This window comes from Arvicanthis niloticus, chromosome 13, assembly GCF_011762505.2.
Source record: "Arvicanthis niloticus isolate mArvNil1 chromosome 13, mArvNil1.pat.X, whole genome shotgun sequence".
Taxonomy (NCBI): domain Eukaryota; kingdom Metazoa; phylum Chordata; class Mammalia; order Rodentia; family Muridae; genus Arvicanthis; species Arvicanthis niloticus.
Window position 1 is genome coordinate 14,666,048 of NC_047670.1, and position 21,371 is coordinate 14,687,418.

General features: G+C 38.6%; 1 protein-coding gene and 1 non-coding gene across 8 annotated transcripts in view; both read left to right on the plus strand.

The window, feature by feature from the left end:
* Vps13b (vacuolar protein sorting 13 homolog B) overlaps positions 1-21,371 on the plus strand; it is a 567,993-nt gene that overhangs the window by 122,232 nt on the left and 424,390 nt on the right. The window lies entirely within an intron of this gene.
* Positions 3,718-3,851, plus strand: LOC117719433 (small nucleolar RNA SNORA17). The gene has a single exon (XR_004608165.1). It is a non-coding gene; the product is annotated as a small nucleolar RNA SNORA17 (small nucleolar RNA).

The following is a 21,371-nucleotide window of genomic DNA, read 5'->3' on the forward strand; positions in this document are numbered from 1 at the left end:
GAAGATGCTTATGATGTGGCAGGTGTGGAGGCCACATAAAAGAGCTCATACCTTGGACTCCAAACATGAAGTGGAGAGAATGAACTTGATGTAGTAGGACTTTTATTCTCAAAGCCCACCTTCAGTAACATACTTCCTCTAGCAAGGTTGCCCCAGCTCCTTCCAATCTGTGCCACCAACAGGGAACCAAGTGTTTAAATACCTAAGACCCTGGGGAACATGCACACATACATACATGCATACACACATACATTAGTATATATGTATACACACATTCATAATATAAATGCTTCTATTTGTCTGGGCATTGAGAATTCATTTATCAACCTTTAGTCATCACTAAGAAATGGTTCTTAACAAATACTTTATAGAGCTCAAGAACTTGTTGTGGGTGTTAATAAGTTATGTTGTAACTTTTCTACTGTATTTTCTTTTAGACATTTGATATGTTTCTAAAGTGTTTTATCAGATACCTCTTAGCCCAATAATGGCTCTCTGTGTGTGTGTCTATGTGTGCACGCATGCGTGTGCATGCATGCATGCATGCTCTTCATCATGAAAAAGGACTGGATGAATGCTAGAAAAATTTTAAATAGTAGAAAATATACCCCATGTAAAATCTTAGTTTTCTGTTAAGAGTTGAGAAAAACTCAGTTCTCTAATTATTTCACTTTGCTTTTGGAAAATATGAAGTTTTTGTCTTTAGTATGACTTTTTAGTCTTATAGAAAGTCATTTATAAACATCAAGAGTATATGTGGATGTTGGTAATGATGCAGCTACATAGGAATGTGTTAAATTTGTTAAGAAAATACCTTTTTTTTTTTTTTTTTTTTTTGCCTGTGATGCTGAACCTGTCCTTATTGAGTATTTGCTTATTACCTTCAACTGTAGTTGTCACCTAATAAACTTGAAAAATATGTCATATTCTTAGTTCTATGGACAGTTAGTTAACCATAAAGAGATATGGTTATAGTATGTATTATTTCAGCTATTACAGGATCAAATGGGACTAAAGATACACACACTGAGGAAAGAGACTGTTCATACTATTTTGCACCTTAAGACTATCATAGAGCTTCTGATAACGCCTTACAAACTAGACAGCTTCAAACAGCAGTAGTTTATCATCTCATCATCTTGGAGGTCAAATTATGAGGTCAAGGTATTGGTAGACTATTGATTTCACCAAGGAGAATCTTTATCTTATGCCTTGGTGCCTGTCAAGCTTTCTTTTCCTTGGTTTGCAGCTCCCTCTCTAGTTCTGTCTCTGTACTCATTTGATAATTCCTTTCTCTCTCCCCTCCTCTTCTCTTCCTCTCCCTCTTACTCCTCTCCTTCTTCCTCTCTATATTCTCCCCACCCCTCCTTTTCCTCTTCCCCTCTTTCTTCCCTTCCTCCTCCCTCTTTTGTTCCTTTCTCCCTTTCTGCTTTCCTCCTCTTTTTTTCTCTCCTCCTTTCCTGCCCCTTTCTCTTCCCTTTTCTCCTGCCCCCCCATTAATCTCTTTTTTATAAGGACAGGAGTTCCTTAGTGTAACAATCTTCCTGTATTGAAGACATGCTTGGTGGGATGGGCCTAAGGCGTCTTGTTATTTAGCATCCGCCAGAAGATAAGATGAGAAGGCTTCTGGCAGCCATTCTGCTCACATCTGAATGCAATCTTGAAGGTGTTTGCCTTTTTTTTTTAAATCTCATACATACCTCTGGCTGGATTCTTGCCCACTGCTTGCATGTCATAAACTAGTCTTCCACATGGTCAGAGTGAACCTGCAGTGGAACTGAGAATGGGAAAAGGACTTGGTTTGCCATCTCCCCAGAGTACAAATGTCCTCCTATGTCAGTATATGCTAAGCCTTTCTAGTGAGCTTCCTTATTAAGTACTGACATGGAGGATTATGGAATGGAGCACTAGGTGTGACCTGTTGTAGTGCCTATGCATGTCATTACCAGCTTTTAGATTCATGACTTTGTCCCAGAATGCAGAAGCTGGCTACCACTGCCACAGAGAGGATTTATTGTTTTTCATCATCACATACACAGGGACTCTGGGCCTAAAGATCATAATTTCAGATGTTTTTGCATGTGTTCAGATTGTGTGAAATTTGAATTTTCTTTGTCAATTATACCTTATTATCCTTATCACTGACATACTGCCAGCAACTGACCATCAGTGGCAACTTAGCTCTCCATGTCTGAGAACTAAAGTACTGAAGAGTAAAATCCAGTGCTTTGGTCTGTAATATATCACACGTTCAATAATTTGTTATATAATTGAGATTATATACTTTTTTGCTTCTCTGATTATATAATTGAGATTATATAAGCAGCACAGGTGAGATGGCTCAGCAATTAAGAGAACTGACTGTTCTTCCAGAGGGCCTGGGTTCAGTTCCTAGCACCCACACGACAGCTTACAGCTGTCTGATACTCCAATTTTAGGGGATCCAATCCAATATCCTTTTGCAGATAATACATGCATGCACAACACTAATGTAGATAAAACTAAAAAAAAATGTAGTCACTATTTTCTCAAATTCTCAGTGTTTGCTATGTTTTTTTTTTTCTATCAGTAAGTTTTTAATCATTCCAACAGAAGTGTTGGGAAGTGTTGTTCAGGAAGATAACAAGTTATTCTAAAGTTAATGTCTAAGTGCATTTTATGTCTGCTTCTTGCTCAGCTAGGACCTTTCACAGTTTTGAATAGAAGTGGTGAGAGAGGATCACTTGTTCACCTGTGCCCAGAGGGAATCACTTGGCTTTTCACCGGTTAGTGAGTTGCCAGCTTTGATCTTCTTACAGAGGTCCTTGTGAGACTGAAGGAATCTCTTTTCTTCTGGGTTTATTGTGCTTGTGCATTTCATGTCTGCTTCCTGAAGGTTCTTTAAGCAGCATGTCAGCCCTGTTGAAGAATACAAATGAAATGAGATGTTGCTGAATGTCTTGCATCCCTGCTGCTGATGGATGTCGCCATTCAGTCTCCCCATGTCCATTCACGCTTATGTTCTCTGGGTAGACTTCACATTTCTTTTAGATAATTCAGTTTTTCCCCTTTGAACTAGTAGTCCAATTTTTGAGTCATTGATCTATAACTCTACTTCATTTCCCTCTTCTTTGTAATTCTATATTTCTTGGTTAAACCCTAGTTGGGAGCAAGGAGATGGAAGAGGGTATTGCTTGAGCATGCCAGGGATGACACACTTTCTAAGCTATGTGCATGGGAAGTGAGGGCTGACTCTGGGACATGCGAGTCTGCTGCAGCCTTCAGTTTTGGTACATTATAACCAGGAAGATGGGAAGTTAGAGGAAAAGAGACACAATAGGTAAGAAAGAGAGGAAGGATCTCAGAGAAGTGGTGTGACAAAGCTGATGTCATTGGCATTCTCAGAATTTACCTAGTGCTTTTCTTTCTTTTCTCTTAAAAACAAAAACTGAAGTCAAGTCTGGGCTGGCTCAGCCTCATTAGCTACATTGTCTTTTTTGAAATGATTCATAGTGTTGTTTGTGGTGCTGGAGACTGAGCCTGGGGCTTTGAGTATGTAGACAAGCATTCCTCTTCTGATCTGCACCCTCAGCTGCTCTGCTGCTCCAAAGTCTCCTCTATCCATGCTGTCTCCACTTCAGTTAAGATGTCATTCTTTTTTTTTTTTTTTTCTTGATCTTAATACTACTTTTGTAGGGACATAAAGGGAGTACTTTTGGGACATAAAGAATCACATAACCTGCCCCTAGAAACATAGCAGGCATGGCTGCTATGTCACATGTGCATCAGTAGGTGGCAGAGAGAACAGAGGGTGTGTCTATGCTCAATATTCTAACCTATGAACATCTGAAAAAAGAAAGCCTGATCAGACCAACAGTCTGGTGCAGCACAGGCTCAGAGCAAGCTGGAGATTAGAAAAACTCCACTTGGGACTGAGGGCCCTTGGTGGAAGTGAGCCTGAGACAGAGTACCCTTGCATGGCTTCACTTGGATGGGCTGGGCGAGAAGTGAGCTGGAGATGACCACCAGACTGGCACTATGGAGTCTAGACAGGGAGCTAGCCTGAGACACCTACTAGTGGGACACCTTGAAGGCATGAATTGGGGTAGACCATACCTGAAATGACCCTTGCCTGTTGCCATAATGCACAAGCTGGGAATAGAACTCCTGAGATCACTCCTGAGATGACTTCAGGCATTCAGAGACCTTGGGTGCCTCTAAGAGGAGCAAGTAAGAGATGGAGAAATGGAAGAGAAAGAGAAACCGAAGAGTGTGTGTACAGTGAGGAGAGGCAGACCTGGAGACTTGAGGGTAGTAAGGAACAGCTTGATGTGAGTGGCCAGTGATCCCACCGGGGACTGTGGTGAGGTCCTGGCCTGTGCTGCCCCTGGGCAGCAGGGGTCTGTTACCACCAAAGGTCAGGTAGACATCCCTGGTTAGGGCTGCCACCTGGGGACATGTTAATATCTGATGGCTGTGCAGTATTGGCCCTATCCTTTCCCTGGGCATCCATGATGCGAGAGCTGATCCTGGGGGTCTGAGAGCAGAAGAGCTGACCCTATCCCTAGCCAACTGCAGTGTTCCATATTTTAGGATTTGCACTTGCATTGCCTCCTCCCTACACCACTCCAAGAATATGCGTGTGGGAGACCTGGCCCTACCACTGTTCTCCCCTGTGGTGGTATGTAAATGGGAGAGATACCCTCCTACCCTCTCACCTCACCCTGCTACCCGAGGCAGGCAGAAGACCTGGCCCGAGGTTCATGAGAGCAGGAGAGCTGGCCCTGCTCCTCGCCAGCTGTACCACTTGGTAGAGCAGGCCCTACACCTTGCCTAGACAGCACAGTCGAGCTGCCTAGCACTAGATGTGGTGGTTGTGTGAGCCCTGAGGGATTGAGTGTGGGAGAACCTGAAGGCTGACCACCTCACATACTTCTCAGGCCCAGATCCAAGTCTTTGAATTGGCCCACCCCAACATTTATCATATCAGTGAACTGCTGTAGTGCATGAGATGCCAATATTGATGGTATTGTAGAAGCCAGAGGCCTTAGACCAGACCAGGCCAGTGCAGTGAACAATTGCAAGACAGTGAACCCGTGGAGTGCATTTTAATTGAAACTATAACATCTTCTCCAGTAAAAAAAAAAATAGAAATCAGACTAACTATGTAATCTGTTGCCTTCTATGTATTTTCAAATTGAGGTTTGGCAAATTTTGTACTTGTATTTGTGCACGTATGCATAGGGTCTCACTAGGTGAGACAGGCTGCCCTGTAACTCCCAGTCCTCTTGCCTTTGCTTGCCAAATACAGAGATTATGTGGAGACATGTTCCAACACACCCAGACTTGAGTCAAATCTTATTGGAATATAATTGTGTGTGTTCCTTTACATACTATTTTGTAGCCAGTTTTATCTCACAGTGCTTGAATAGCTGTAGTAGATAGTGTGACCCAAATACGAAAATATTTATTATTTGACCTTTTACCAGGAAAGTTTTGTTGTTACACCCTTGCCCTTTTATTTGATGCTTTTTAAATATTATTTATTTATTATTATTTATATGAGCACACCGTAGCTGTCTTCAGACACACACTAGAAGAGGGCATCAGATCCCATAACAGATGGTTGTGAGCCACCATATTGTTGCTGGGAATTGAACTCAGGACCTCTGACAGAGCTGTCAGTGCTCTTAACCTCTGAGCCATCTCTCCAGCCCTTGATGCTTTTTAAAAACACTATCTTTTTGTCAAAATTTTTATGAAAAATTCCTCTGTTTGCCACGTAATTTATAAAATTGACTTAATTGGAGGCTTAAGAACTCCTGGGCTTCAAGTAACTTTCACTTTAATTTATTTCTTCTCATTTTGAAAGAATCTGTCTTATTTTTTTAAACCCCTCTGCCTGTGGTACCATTTGAAGTATAGAAGATGAGAAAGGTGGATATCTGTGTGTGTGAGTAAATGAGCAAACTTACCAGCTAAAGAATGAATTGTGGGTAATAATTTGTTGGCAATGAACTAAGTTTCACCTGGCAGTTGTTAAAGTGGAATTGGTATATGCCTTCTTGTATCTCCAGTCTCTAAGAGTGTCATCCCTATTCTTGAAATTACCCTAGAAGGACTCATGAGCTAAGATTAACAGTAACCCTAGATCAGAGTTTCTATAGCATTAGAGTAAGGCTTCATAGATCCTGAAGGGAAAGACACAAGCCGACTCCAAAGAGACTTGCGTTCTCTGCTCACTTCATTCATTCTTCCAGGGAGTGTATTTCAGTTATCTTCCTTTCACCAGCCGCAAAAATGCAGCAAATTGTGCAGTGTTTTTGCCTGGGGTGGTTTCTCAATACTCAAGGTTTTTCATATAAGAAATCTTTTTTTTTTTTCAAGTACTAAAATTTCAGGCTTCAAAATGAAAAGTGGCTGTTCAGTATATTTTTATTAGTATAAAATTTAGGCAGACTCAATTTTGTCTTATCAGTCAGAGAATGGAAGCAAATGAAGTTTCCAGCTGCTGTGGTAATAATTTAATAATAATCCAAGAGACAGTTTCCAGGCAGTCACTGCTAAGAATAGAGCTCTTAGTGATATTATAATGGAAAAAAATGTATAATTTTTGTGCTCTCTCCCCTCCCTCCCTCCCTCTCCTTCCCTTTCCCTCCTTCTCCTTCTCTTTCCCTCCCTCCCTCCCTCCCTCCCTCCCTCCCTCCCTCCCTCCCTCCCTCCTCCCTCCTCCCTCCCTTCCTAATGAACTTCTTTGAAGAACCCTTCTTTCCACCGTCCATCTTGCTGTAGGTGTGCTGGGATCTGGGGATACTTACATGCTCTGCCTCTCTGATTCATCTGGCCTTATAGGGACTTGCTTCTCTGGTCTACATAATTGTGTAGTAAGTGCTTTACCTACTGTGCTAAATCACCAGGCCCTCTTTTTTTGTATATTTCTCAGAACTGTCTGCCTGGCCCACCCCAAGTGTCTGCTTTTTCTGGTTATAGGGAGGGGTGAGTATTTTTAGCTAGGTGCTGTGAGAAGAGTTGGAATTCAATTAGTAAAACTAAGAAAGAGGAGCAAGTATTGGGTAGACAGCTTTCACTTCTGTTATTTAGAATAGAGTATTTAAAAAATAGAGTATTAAAAAAAGGATTAAAGAAATCTCCTTTAGAGAAGTTTGAATGTCTGATAGAACAAATCATGTATCACACTCGTGTCTTGTTTGTGGAATTTAGCCACAGTAATCTACTTTCTGGTCTTAAACTCACCTCTGCTTCAGATTTCTTTATTGTTCTTTTGCCTACCATGTATTTTTCTGTTAGTACATTTCTTCTGCCTGCCTGCCTGCCTGCCTGCCTGCCTGCCTGCCTGCCTGCCTGCCTGCCTGTCTGTCTGTTTGTCTGTCTATCCATCTATTTGAGGTATTGCTGTGTAGCCCTGCTAGTTATGAGCAGGCTGCCCTGCTGTTATTTGGTATGCAGAGAAACTGATCTCAAAACTTGGAGCAACTCTCCTGCTTCAGTCTTCTGAATGCTAGCTTTCAGGCATGTGCCATGCCTAGCTCGCCTCCTTTCTCAGTCAGTGTACTCCACTACCTCAGTGCTTTCTCCTCCCAGGTCTCTAGGTTACCTACCATGACGTCAGTTTCATTGTGCTTTGTTTACTTTTTATTTGTCTGATGAATTTAACCTTACAGTTACACAAAGAATGAATAAATACATTGGTATTTTGGTTGGGAGGAGGAGTAGGGCCTGAGGAAAAAGCAAGAATGACAGACTAAAGTTTGTATTTTGAGAATTAAATTTATTAACTCAAAATTGTCTACTATCTGAGCCATTCACCACATGTGAATTTTTTGAGTACTTAATGTGTGGCTAGTCTGAATTGAGGGGGAAAAATCCCAACAAAACCCAGAAACTATAAAATATCTTTTGGGTTCATACACTAAAGATAATGTTGAAATACCTTCACTTTTTGTTTTTACATTTTACCCATTCAACAGTATTGTTTTAGATGGGTCTGGTCTCGTTTAATAAAATGTTAATGATTTTACTTCTCCATATTTAATACCATGTGATACAGATTTCTAAAGTATGTAGGTGGTTGCAGGACAGTTATATAGCATTTACTTAGAAAGTGAAGTGATGATGTTTTCTATATTAAGTTTTGAGAATTTAAAGTTTTGCTATTACTAAGAAAAATGTCTATATTTGTTACTTTTTTATTCCTAACAAAAATACCTGACAGGAACAGCTGAAGGAGGAAGTATGCTTGGGTCATGGTTTAAGAGACATTTCATTTGAGGAAGGTCCAGTGGTCAGAGACACTCTGTCTGTGACACTGGAACATAGTCATTGGTGCCATACTGGGAGGCAGAGATTCAGGCTAGAACAGGTTGTTGGTATGGCTAAGGTTTGCTCCTAACTACCTACTTCACCATTCAGCTACTTCAGCTAGCTGGGTCTTTATCTTCTAACACAGTCCCCTAAATAATGGCCTTCATAGAAATAGATGTTTAAAACGTAAGGCTGCAGGAGACTGTAACAGTGTAACAATTTAAACTGAAACAATGAGTGAAGATGACACATTAGCTTTTCTTCATACTATATTGCAACTAACTTTGTTGCAAAATTGGTTTGCTGGCCCAGTGACAGTCCAAGAGGCAACAGTGTCTCTTGGCATTTAAAACTGCTAAGGAGTTTCAAAAACAGCAGCAGCAGCAGCAGCAACCACAACCACCACCACCACCACCACCACCACAACAACAATAAAACAATAACAACAATAATAGCAGTAACAACTGCAATTTGACAGAGACCATATGTCATCTGTGAAGCCTAAAATATTTACTGTCTGGGTCTTGGCAGAAAAATTTTGCTGATTTGTAGTTTAAGTTCATCTCTACTGCTTTCTCCATGATAATAACCCTGGGAGTGACCAAAAGAACATTAGTCCTTTGTAATGAGATCTGTATTTAGGAGTCATCTACCTTATTATTGAGTAAAGTTGATTATTTATCTAAAGATTATTTAGTAGTTGACAATATTAGGTGTCTGTATATTAATAAGGGGTTTAGAATGTTCTTTCAGTGTTGCATTTGAGCTATAGTGTGATAGTGTGGTTTTGTCATAAAGGTACACTGCTGGCATCTAGCAGATGCCTCAGAAGTTAAGAAACTTCAGGGTTTCCTTTTGATGTCTACAACAGTGTCAGCTGATGGTGTGTAGAGGATGAGTGGTATGTAGCACATAAAGGCTTTCTAGTAGTTTGCCAAGAGCGTCTTGGATGAGTGATGTGTGAGTGGTCATCTTCACCACAATAAACATTTTTTTTTTTTTTTTTTTAGGTTTAGTAGTCATTCATCTACCAAGGGTGGCAACTTTTACATTAGAAACATATTTACTTCCTCTTTGCCCCATCTGTGATGATATATTGCCAAGTCTAAATGGAGAAATGGTTCCAGGTAGCAGTATCCTCATTCTGTTTGGCCAACAGTTTGATTCTTACTGGTTAGCTTCTCCTGTACCATCATTATAGGGAACATGGATATTTGATCAGGCATCAGTCTATCTTTTTTTTTTTTTTTTTTACTTTATAGTTGTGGCAAGTAATCTTTTATTTTCAAATCTGCTGCTTTCTTATATTCCACGAATCAGGAGAAACAGTTAGGTCTTTGGCAACAACTTATGACATGACCTATCAAAACCAGTGTTGGCCAGGATGAGATTGGCCTTGAGTTTTATCCATTGTATGTGGAGCTATGTGGGACCATCTATGATGGACACCATTAGGTTTCAGTTGTGTGTCACTGTCAGTGAACTGACTGTGCTATTTTGGAAAACCTCCATGTATGACAGGCTTCTAATGGAACCTGCTATAGTGGTGGTTGAATAGGGTTAAAGTTTCTCTCCTAGGTTGTAGCCAAGTGTGCTTAGGGCAGCTATAGCAGAATGCCACAGACTGGCTAATTTATGGCATATTTCCTGGTGCACAGTCTTGGAAGAATGCATTTGCTAGAATGCAAAGATTTATTGCCATCCATTGTATACTTACCTACTTCTTTTCACTCTGTGTGGTATTTATGTGCCTTACATGTTCAGCATTCTTAAGTGAGGATTTATTCTTACTGGGAATTTCAGAAGAGTGATTTGCAGTCAACAGATGTGACTGTGAATGAGAGACAACAAATCACTTTTACTAATGAAACATTGCTGTAGTTGGCTGATGAGTACTTTGTCTGCTTGATAACTTCTCTCTTTGAAAGTCATAAACAGTTTACTGTTCTGAGTAAAATAAGGGTGAAAAGCACCACCTTTGGGTAGCAGGTACTAGGTTGTAGTCATCTTCAGTACTCCATTTGACAAAGATGTTCAGTTGCTGGTTGTTACCATTCTTTTTCCATAGCAGAACATATTGCAGAGACATTGAAACTCAAATACCTGAAGCCAGGTTATTCTTATGTTCTATAACTATTTTGTTTGCAGGACCATGCTGCCATAGAAACTGGCTGTGTCCCAGACAAATGGGGTACTTCTGTTACCACAAATTTTTATTCTAGTTTTCACTATGAGGAAACTCATATATGCTTTCCTTCACCAGTACCACTAGGGCTAGCTCTCTAGTACTTTTCTGGTGAGGGGTGGGGCCAGCTAACTTTAACACAGCAGCTGATTCAGCAGCAGGGTCATCTCTCCTGCTCTTATACCCTCCATGCTGGCTCTCCTGTGCCTACTTGAACATTATCATGGCCTGCAATTCCAAACTGCCTAGGTGAGGTGCTGGGCCTGCTCTCCAGAGTGCTGCCGATTGTGAGGGATGAGGCTTGCTCTCCCTCTCTGCCCAGGTGAGTGGTGGGGCCAGCTCTACACAGTACTGGTATGTTTGCTTGGCTTTTGGAGGTAACATGAGCCAGGGACATGTACACAGGCTCCTGATGTAGCAGGGCAAGGACTGAGATTGCAGCCTCAGATGGCAGTGCAGGGTACTCACATCAGCTACTGTTCGTCAGTACCCTCTCTCTAGTTAGCAGTTCTACTTCTCTTCATTGTGCACACACTGTTGATTCTCTTTCCCATTTCTGTACCATTTACTCACTTATCTTAACAGCTCCCAGGCCTCTGGGTGTCTTCTTCTCTGCCTATGCAACATGGCAGCGGATGGGGCTTAGGGGGTCAGGGGTTATCTGAGCATGCCATGCAGAAGTGTTGAGCTCCTCTTTCATTGTGGTTGTGCTTTGCCTTACCCACATTGTGTAGCAGCAGACAGGTTTCTGACTTTTTATTTTCTTATAGTCAGTTCCTCAGATATAGTCAGCCCTATGCAGCCTTCTCCTCACCTACACCTCTATTGTATGTCATTGCTTATGGATTGTTAGGTGTGCTGTTTATAATCTCAGAATTTATTGTTTCCTCAATGGAAAATGTGGACAGAAATATTTTTCATGTGGTTTATCACTATAATGAGTAATTACATTAATAGTAAAAAACATCTGTTGCCTTGTTTTATAATTTAATGAAAGGCAAGAGCTCATTTAATTATATAAAGAAAAATAAGTTAAAACTATAAGGAATTTACTTGATGTAATGAACAACCAACAGTATTTTTAAAAAATAGAGTGAAAGCTCATGGCAGTTACTTATTAAACATTTTTCTATTACTTGTTTTTAGCACACTTTCCCTACAGAAGCTTGCATAAATTTCTTGCAGTACCTACTCTCATATTTATCCTAAGTTGCCATCTAGTTCCTTATATGTTTCCAATTTTCATTTGAATGGGCCATGGGGTCTTTGACATTTATCTGAATCCAATTTGAGTCAAATAGCTTTTAAGATCTACTACAAACAATGGTCTTAATATATCAGTTATCAATTCTAGGTAATTTTCAGTTATATAAGGGAACTTTACAATTAAAAGATTTTTATAATGCATTAAAATATACCACATATAGTTTAAAACCTTATGCAACATTGTTTTATAATGTGAAAATTATGCATTGTCACAGAAAAGTGTTAATAATACCATCAATTTTTAAGTGCATACACATTCTTTGAGTACTTGATATCTGTTGCATCATATATTCTCACATCAGTTTTAGAGGAAGGAACTAAACTCCCCATTATAGATGTGGTGCTTTGAATAGGAATGGCCCCCATAGGCCCATGTGTGTGAATGCTTGGCCATAGGGAGTGGCCCTGTTAGGAGGTGTGGCCTTGTTGGAGGAGGTGTGTGGCCTTAATGGAGAAGGTGTTATCAGTGGAGCAGGCTTTGAGATTATTTATGCTCAAGCTATTCTCAGTGTGGCACAGTTGCCCTCTGCTGCCTTTGGATCAAGGTATAGAGTGCTCTGCTCCTTCTCCAGGGTCGTGTCTGCCTGCATGCTGCTGTGTTCCCTGCCATGATGATAACGGACTAAACCTCTGAAAATGTAAGCCAGCCCCAAGTAAATTAAATAAATGTCCTTTATAAGAGTTGCCATGGTCATGATGTTTCTTCATAGCAATAAAACTTTGAGTAAGATAACAGGTTAGACACCAGATCACAGGAAGGTTGTTTTCTTGACTTTCGTTCTGAAGCTGGGGTATCACACCACACATGTTGATTGTTCTTACTCTTTTAGCATTGTGCACCACTGACACCTGCTTACCTCAGTAAGTATAGAGCAAATGCTACCTTGATGAAGCACTCAGAAGTTATCTGCACAGATAAGTGAAGTCTATAAGACTACTCCAGATCTCCAGATCTTAACACCTTTCTATTTTATAATGTTTACATGTGGAGTTGAATAGAGATGCATTTAGAAACCTAACAAAGTAATTTTAAGCATTAAATGAAACATTATCTTTTTTTTTATATTTTGGACACAATTAGAAAATGTTTTCTTTTTACAAAGAGTCTCTCAATATATGTGATGGTTTTGTACTACTTTTACACCTGCTTCTGTTAAAAGCGAATAGTCATAGTTTATAACTAGTAAAGCAAAGTTTTTGGTTTTGTCTTTATTTTTTAGTCATTCACAACTGTGTTATAAAGCATTTGACATTTTAGTTTCAGAATTTAACCTCCTAACAAATCTCATGAGAAATGAGCAGTGTTGTACAGTGAGAGTTCTCATAGGAATACTTGGAATAGAAAGGGCACCGTTGGCTCTATGAGGTTGTGTGGGCTTGAACATGATTTTTATTTGATATATGAGCTGTGACATAACTATTGCATGACTGAGATGTGCTTCTAAGTGCTGCACTATGCAGATGGGTTTTTTCTGAAACAAAGCCAAAAATAAAATCTTGAACGTGTTTGCTTACTGGGAAAAGAATACTTTATAGAAACATGTGGAAACATTTGTACATTTTTTATTTCATTAAATGAGCCTTTTACTTTCTAAGTATTTTTATGATTGTTCAAGTTAATATGTCATTTACCTCATATTTTCCAAGTTTAGTGAGACACGGGAAGTCTCACGTGGGAAGGCCTGAGATGTTGAGCAACAAGCAGCTTACATTTAGGAGTGCATGGTTAGGACTGGAGTCGGTGGGTCTGAAAGGTTAGAATTGGATGGCTTACGTGCTTTAGCTATTAATCATAGAGCAGACACAGCTAATTATTTTAATCTTATGCTGGGTCTCTGGAGGCTTTGTATAGAGTGCTTGTTTCTTTTTACTCAAATTATAAAAGCTCAGAACAACATTAAAGGAAAGCATGTAAAGAAAAAGCACAAGAACAAGATGACTTTTTTCATTTTTTTCCTTCAGTCTCCTGCCTTTATATATAAATTTTATGTGGTTTTTGTTTACTATGTATATAGTCATGTATGTTATGCTTTTTATAATGTTTTATTGTAAATTTTCTCTGTTTTGGTGGTCAAATAGTTCTTTGTCTTTCTCACTGTTGACAGGCATACAAAGACATTTTTCTCAGGTTCTGTAAGTCTTTGTGCAGCTCCCATTGTATTTTTCTCTTATGTTATGGAGACAGATACAGAATGTTGCCTGTGTTGTCTTATCACTTAGTGCAAATAGTGAGTATTTTATGATTTTATTTTCCTTTAATTTCATCTGTAAAACATAAAGAACTTTCTCTTGAGCTTCTTTCCAATGTCTTGTATCGGTGACTGCGAAGGGAACACTTTTAGCATTTTTCTCTGTAGCTTCAGGTACCATCAGTATTGACAACTCGTTTATTTGTATATCCCAGAACAGTTTGTAGACACTGGTAAAATCATTTAGATGTGACAAGGTGCCTAAAATTTACTGTTTAAAATGAAACACCTAGTTTTCTAATTGTGGCTGATGACATCACTATTCACCCAGTTTCTTCCCCAAACATCTAAGGATTTATTCAGCCTTTCATAGCTATGTATTGCATTGTTTCCTCTTTCTTAACCTTTCTGGCTGTGGACTCGTGTTAGCATATATTCTTTTTACGTAGGATTGTAGCAATTTATCTGAGTAGACTTTCAGCCCCCACTGCAGCCTTAGTGATAATTCTCCAACAGAATTTGGTTATGTTCTTCAGGGTGTTTCCCTCTGTGTGCATGATGAGCTTGGAACGCCTCATGCTCACACCATTGTCATTTCAGTATCTTCTGTCAGACTCACCCTGGAAACTTCGTTCCTCAAGACCCTTTCTTTACATGTCTGAGTAACTGTACTCCACCAATCTGAAATTCATTCCTACCTTTATAACCCCTTATTCCTACCTCTTCAACTTCTTTTTCTTTAACATAGATTTGAAGCTCTGGTCTTGAGTCTGATTTAGATATCTTTATGCCAAATATAATAGTGTATGAGATTGAAATATTTAATATAATTATGCAATATCATTCTACTATTAGACAAAACATTTTCATTTTCCTGCATGTCAATATTTTGAAATTGTATTTTCTTGAAAATTCTAGTAAATAGAAATACTGGGAAATGATAGTTTTTATGATATCTGGGCATTGTTTTTAAAGTAATTGTTAATATCAGCCTTACTCAAAGTATGGCAAGAGAGGTTTCAGAAACCAGTATGGTTGGTGCTTTGAACATTTCCTATTTAATCAATTAGCCAACCTTAAATAGCATTCTTTGCCCAAATGTCTGGATTTTTTGTAATTAGTTATACTTTCTACATCATGCCATGCCTTGGGCTCTGTGTAAGCCATGAGCAACATGTCTGATTCAACTTTTCCTCCTTATTATCATCTCCTTGGTTAATTTTAAAGACGTTTTCCCAAGAGCTTTGAATAACAATAATATCCATAATATAATTTGTGCATTTATTGTTCTAATTGGAACTAGTTTTAAAATATGAGGATCAAATGAGTATATCTTCAACTTACTAGTGCCACAAGGCTAAAAAGATTATATATATCTATATATCTGTATCTATAGATAAATATATAGATATAGATATATAGATATCTAGATATACATATGTATTTAGCAATGGTTTCCTTAGTTGTAAAAATTCTTCCTTTCTATACTGATTTTATATTTCAATTTCTAATTCCTTACAGCAAAGGCCTATTTTTTTTTTTAAAAGTTAGGATCAGATTTTAATAGTGAGTAGTAAAAATTAGTTTGTTTTGTTAAAAATATGATCAATAAATTCCTGAACAGAATTTAGGTCTTCTTTTTTGGTGAGTTAATGTTCTTTTTAATATTTTTAGATTAAATTTTGTTGTTTTATTTCATAGTTCATTTCTCAGGTCTTACTGAGTGATTATAGAGTTTCTTTGTCCATGATGTCCACATAAGAGCTCTTTGTACTGTGGGCGGTACTGTTACAAGGTTCCTTACTGCAGTAAGTCAATATATTACCTCAGCCTTTAGCCAGCCCTCTATGGCCACTGATGACCCAGTGCTTAAGTTGTAACTCCATGCTGTTGACCCAGACCCAGGAGACTTATTTTATTTTTTGATGCCTTGCTATAGGCAATTTTAAAGGTGTGGACCCAAGCCATTCTCCCTTGGACTCATTTCCACTTTTATTTCCTATGGGACACCTAACCTTCCTTTAAAATAATTGGACTTAAAATTGCTCACCTAGTCTGTGGTTACTATGTGTAGTAGGTACACCACTGGTTCCAGTTTAGGTCACCATTTTTTAAAGTATGGCTTAACTGTTAGTGTTAAACCATTCATACAGCTGAAGGTTTATCATTTATCAATTGCCTCTCTGTTACACACTTTATGTCTCTGGGTGTATGTTTTTCATGGATTATTTTTATTTTATGCTTATATACTAATAATTTTTGGCCTGATTTTTGTCCCAGGGGTGTGTAATTGAGAACTGACAGTTATATGAAGTTGAAAAGAAATTTAATGAGTTGTAAAAACCAGTGCTTCCTTTTTCTGTGGTAACTAATATGTTATTTGTGAGGAAGTATCCTAAAGTGTTCCAAATGAATAAGCTTCCAAATTGCCCAGCAGCTTTCAAAGTTAACACAAGTAACTACCTCTTTTAAACAAATTGAATGTTATTCCTTAAGAAGAATAAAACTATTTTTAGAACATGTGACTAGTTGGGGCTTATATATGTTAACCATAGTTATTCAATCTCACAGGTAAAATATATTCATGTAAAAACCATATGTTTACAATAAGAAATTCACTCTTAGTTGTTTCTTTCGTCCCTCCCTCCCTCTCTTCTTCCCTCCCTCCCTCCCTTTCCTTCTGAGATCACTTCTCACAAGCCTTACAGTTACGGGTGGCACTCCTGTTTCAGTCTCTCAAGTGTTTGTATTGTGAAAATGAAAACTATGCCCAGCAGAAAATTTATTTTGATCTGCTGTATTGTAAGGCATTGGACTTATAAATATGAAAAACAGGTTGTCTGAACGCCATCGTTAACGTGGAAACTGGCATACTAGGCACTAGATACTGTGTTCACTCCTGCTGAACGTTCAAAAGGAAGCCAAAGAAAAGAACAGTTTCTAGAAGAGTTGACATTTTGCATCTCTCTCTCCCCCTCTGTTTCCTTCTCTCTCTCCCTACCCACGTGTGTGTGTGTGTGTGGGGGGGGGGGGAGAGGCATCAAACAACAGATGGTGGACATGAGTGAGGTTTAGCTCCTTCATCAAGATGCTCTATATAAATGAATGGCATGGTCTGTGAAGAATCAACATTTTATTTGTAGATGTAGGAACTGGTTTTTTGAAACTGGATTCTAGATTCCTAGAAAACATATATTGAGATGGAATTATATTGAAAATGTAACTGGGAAGGTTTTTCTCGGAAGAAAAAGCTGAGCACAGTTTTAGAAATAGAGTGATTGTGTTTTGAAACCATTTTGGCAAAGCAGTCTGTGCTAGCCAGGTAAGGAACTCTAAAGCAAACGTGAGGGAGGAGATCTACATTGGTGGAACTGTACAGTCACTTCTGTCAGCATCACCCAGACTAGACTGAGTTTCCCTGAAGGAAGTATGCTTTGTCAAGAAATCTGAGACAAATTATATAGTACTGGAGGCTTTTACACAGTTGAACTCCTTGCAACACCATTATTGATTTCCAAAGTGGCTGTGCAAGTTTTCATTCCCACCAGAAATGAAGGAGTGTTCCCCTTGCTCCGCATCCTCACCAGCATGCAAGTCACTTATGTTTTGGATCTAAGCCATTCATGTACAGCTTGAAGTCAGGGATGGTAATACCTCCAAAAGTTCATTTATTGTAGAGGAGTATTTTAGATATCCTGGGTTTTTAAATTTCTATATAAAGTTGAGTATTGTTCTTGCAGGTCTGTAAAGAATTATGTTGGAAATTTGATGGGAATTGTGTTGAATCTGTAGATTACTATTGGTAAGATGGCCATTTTTACTATATTAATCATACTGTGTATGAGCACGGGTGATCTTTCCATCTTCTGAGATCTTCTTTAATATCTTTCTTGTAAGACTTGAAGTCCTTATCACACAGCTGTTTCACTTGCTTGGCTAGAGCTATCCAAGATATTTTCTATTATCTGTGGCTATTGTTAAGGTTGCTACTTCCCTGAATTCTGTCTCAGCCCACTTACCATTTTTATATAGAAAGGTCACTGACTTTTTTTTTTTTTTTTTTTTTGAGTTAACTTTCTATCTAGACACTTCCTTAAATGTGTTTATCCACTTTAGGAATTCCCTGGTAGAATTTTAGGGATTGTTTATGTATACTCTCAACTGCTAATATTGATACTTTTGACTTCTTCTTTTCCAATTTTTATCTCCTTGATCTTTAGTTGTCTTATTGTTCTATCTAGAAATTTTGCTTTACGTTTCTTTGCATTTAATTTGAACTTAATTTTGCACTTAATTTAATTTGCAAGCCAATTTGGCTATTGGCTTGCTGTAAGTTGCCTTGTAATGTTTAGGTATATGCCCTGTTTCCCTAATATCTCCAACACTTTTATCATGAGGGGGTGTTTGATTTTGTCAAAGGCTTCATCACCATCCATAACAAAATGATTATGTGGTTTTTTTCTTTCAGTTTGCTTATATGGTCGATTACATTGACAGGTTTTCATAAGTTGAACCATCCTTGCATCTCTGGGATGAACCCCATTTGATCATGGTGGGTGATCTTTTTGATGTGTTCTTAGATTCAGTTTGTAAGTATTTTGTGGAGTGTTTTTGCCTCAGTGTTCATGATGGAAGTTGGTTGTAATTTTCTTTGTATTTCATGATGTCCTCAGCAAGAATACAAGATGGAGGATTCTTTGGACTGTTTTTCTTTGTCACAAGTACAGTATGTGGTTACTTAGAGAATTCTTTATGTCTGGTGACTTCCTTGATTGATCTCTAGTTATTTCATTGAGGAAAGGTCTTTGTTGAACCGAGAGCTCACAGATACGGATAATTTTGCTAGCCAGTTTGCTTAGAGGATGTGCTTTCTCTGCCTTCCATGCCTGGGATATCAAGTGGCTCCTCTGCTTGCCGAGTAGGTATGTGGGTGGCGGACAATCTCTGACAAGAGCTTTAAACACTGAACTATCTTCCCAGTCTGAGGAAATAGCCGGCCTCCTTACAGAAGTCTTAGTGCCTCTTGCTTTCCTGGTTCTCAGTTGTCCTCATCCCTTTCAGTATTGGCATTGTTCCCGCCCAGCTAGCTTGTTAATTAGTCTTCATACTTCTTTCCTTGGTGCTGGGCCTTCTTTTTCTTTTGCTTGCAGTACTTTAGAGCAGTATGTCTTTACATCTTTTTCTGGTTGACATTAAAAATTCCCTTTCATATCATTTCTTTTGGGGATCTACAAGGGCCCCTTTCATTATAATTTTGCACATTTTATACTTCCATTTTGTAGTATTTATTGTGTTTCATTGAAATGCTTTATTTAATCATTAATCTTTATTTTAATGTAAGATAGCTTTGATAAAATAACCATGTGTATAATTAATAAGTGCAAACAAAACCTGCCTTGAAAGAACAGATTCTGGTTGTAGTGTTTCCTAGTTTTCGATGTAGAAAGCATGTGTTAAGTGCTCACATTATGCTTTACATAGTCTCACCAAGGACACTGCTTAGTTCAGTTGTGAAGCATGAGGACCTTTGATACATAAAAAAAAAGCACTTGGACCTTTGATACATAAAAATAGCTCACTTTTGTAGGAAGTCTTTCTTTTATGTATTTTGTCACTCCTTTTGTGACATAAAAAAGTTGATGTTAGCCTATAATACAATTTATATTAGAAAGATGAAAATTTTTTACATGAAGATATTTATTTGATATGAAAACTGAAACAGTTCATATATTCAGATGTTTCTTTTCAACACTGTTAGTTATTGGCCAGCTATCTAAAAGTTTCCTAACTTTTGAGGGGAAAGAGTCTGACAGTCCTGAGTGTTCAGTCAGTGACTGGTATTGAGAAAAAGTAGCATGGTGTACTAAGCATTACATCGTGTGGTAGCACTTTGCTGCGCCATAACAATTGATAAAGTCCTGCCCTTGTCAGCCCTTCCCATTTTCAGTGCAGGTCACTTTCTTCTGTTCATGACTTTTTGTTTCATTTCTGAACAACTGAATTTATTAACTTGGGTGGCTTCCTTGACCATGGGTCTTGAGCTACCTAATGCAGTTGGTGGGCTCACCACTGGGTACATAATGCTTCTGTAGCTATTGATTCACCCTTTCCCAGCATCCTTCAGTAATTGAGCAAGGAGTGGGCCCTTTGAGCAGGTCCGTCATCTTTGACTGAATGTTGATAGAGCTGGTCTTATGCAGTGCCAGTGCAGGAAACCATAAGCTGCACTAAGGTTTTGATTGCAGTGGTTTTCATGCTACCCTTCTCCCAATTCTCAGGGTCTTAACATTCTTTGCATTATTTGTCTGTCCATTAGCTTTGGAGAGAAGGTCTTATAAATGTCCTGCTGAGGGCAGAGCACTCAACCTTTTTCTCAGTACATCAAGTATCCAATAGTATCTGCACTTCCCACTTGCTCACTATGAAGAGAAGCTTCTTTGTTAAAGGCCAGGGGCAGCATTGTCTGCAGTTATCAACATAAATGTTGAGAGGGCTGTTTAACACCATTGCCTCTGATAGGTAGTGAACAGCACAAACGGTGTGTATCACATCTCTCCTGACTACTTAGTGGCAGGGCTCACACATTCTGGATTAGGCTAAAGTTCTTGGAACAATTTTATGCATTTTTGTCATGAATTCTGAATTCTCAGTTATATGGATGGTAATGTTATTAACTTAAGTTCATGAAGCTTAGGTATGAGTTGATTAAAGTGAGTACCATTCGTGTAACTGCCTTGTGGCTCCGCAGCCTCAGTGCTTGTCTCTGTCTTGACTCTGTGCTTTCATGTTGCTGCAGTTCCACCATGCTGACTGTCCTGAAAGCCTCCTTCAGTCTCTGCAGTCAGCTATCCAGGTACTTTTTTAAATCCTGTTTTTTTTTTTTTTGTTTGTTGGTGTGTATTCCTGTGTATGGTCACATGTGTGCCATGGCATGCATGTGGACGGCAGAGGACTACTGTAGAAATTAGTTTTCTTTCTCCACCATATGGCTCCTGGGGATCAAACTCAGGTGATCAAGTTGATGGCAGGTGCCTTTACCTGATGAACAATCTTTTTTTGTCCTTTAATAAATCTTCTAAAATCACTTTGTTAATTAAATTATTTATATATAATTTATGTATACTATATATGAGATTTTCAAAGAATAGCTTAGTCAGAGGACTTTGGGATGTGGTAGATTTCTCCAAATAATTTTGTATGGAAATGATCTTTTTAATTTCAGTTATTCTCTGCTTCTATGTACGCATTTACTTTGCCTTTTACCTTTAGGAATACTGAAGTTAAAATAAACTCATATATGTTCTTAGATGTGTGACATCATAAGTGGATGTCCTTTCCTCCTCTTCAGTCTTATGGATATAAGCATAAACACATGTGGGCTGTATTGGATGTATATTTAAATGTGCAGAAAATAAATACTTTTTGTAGTT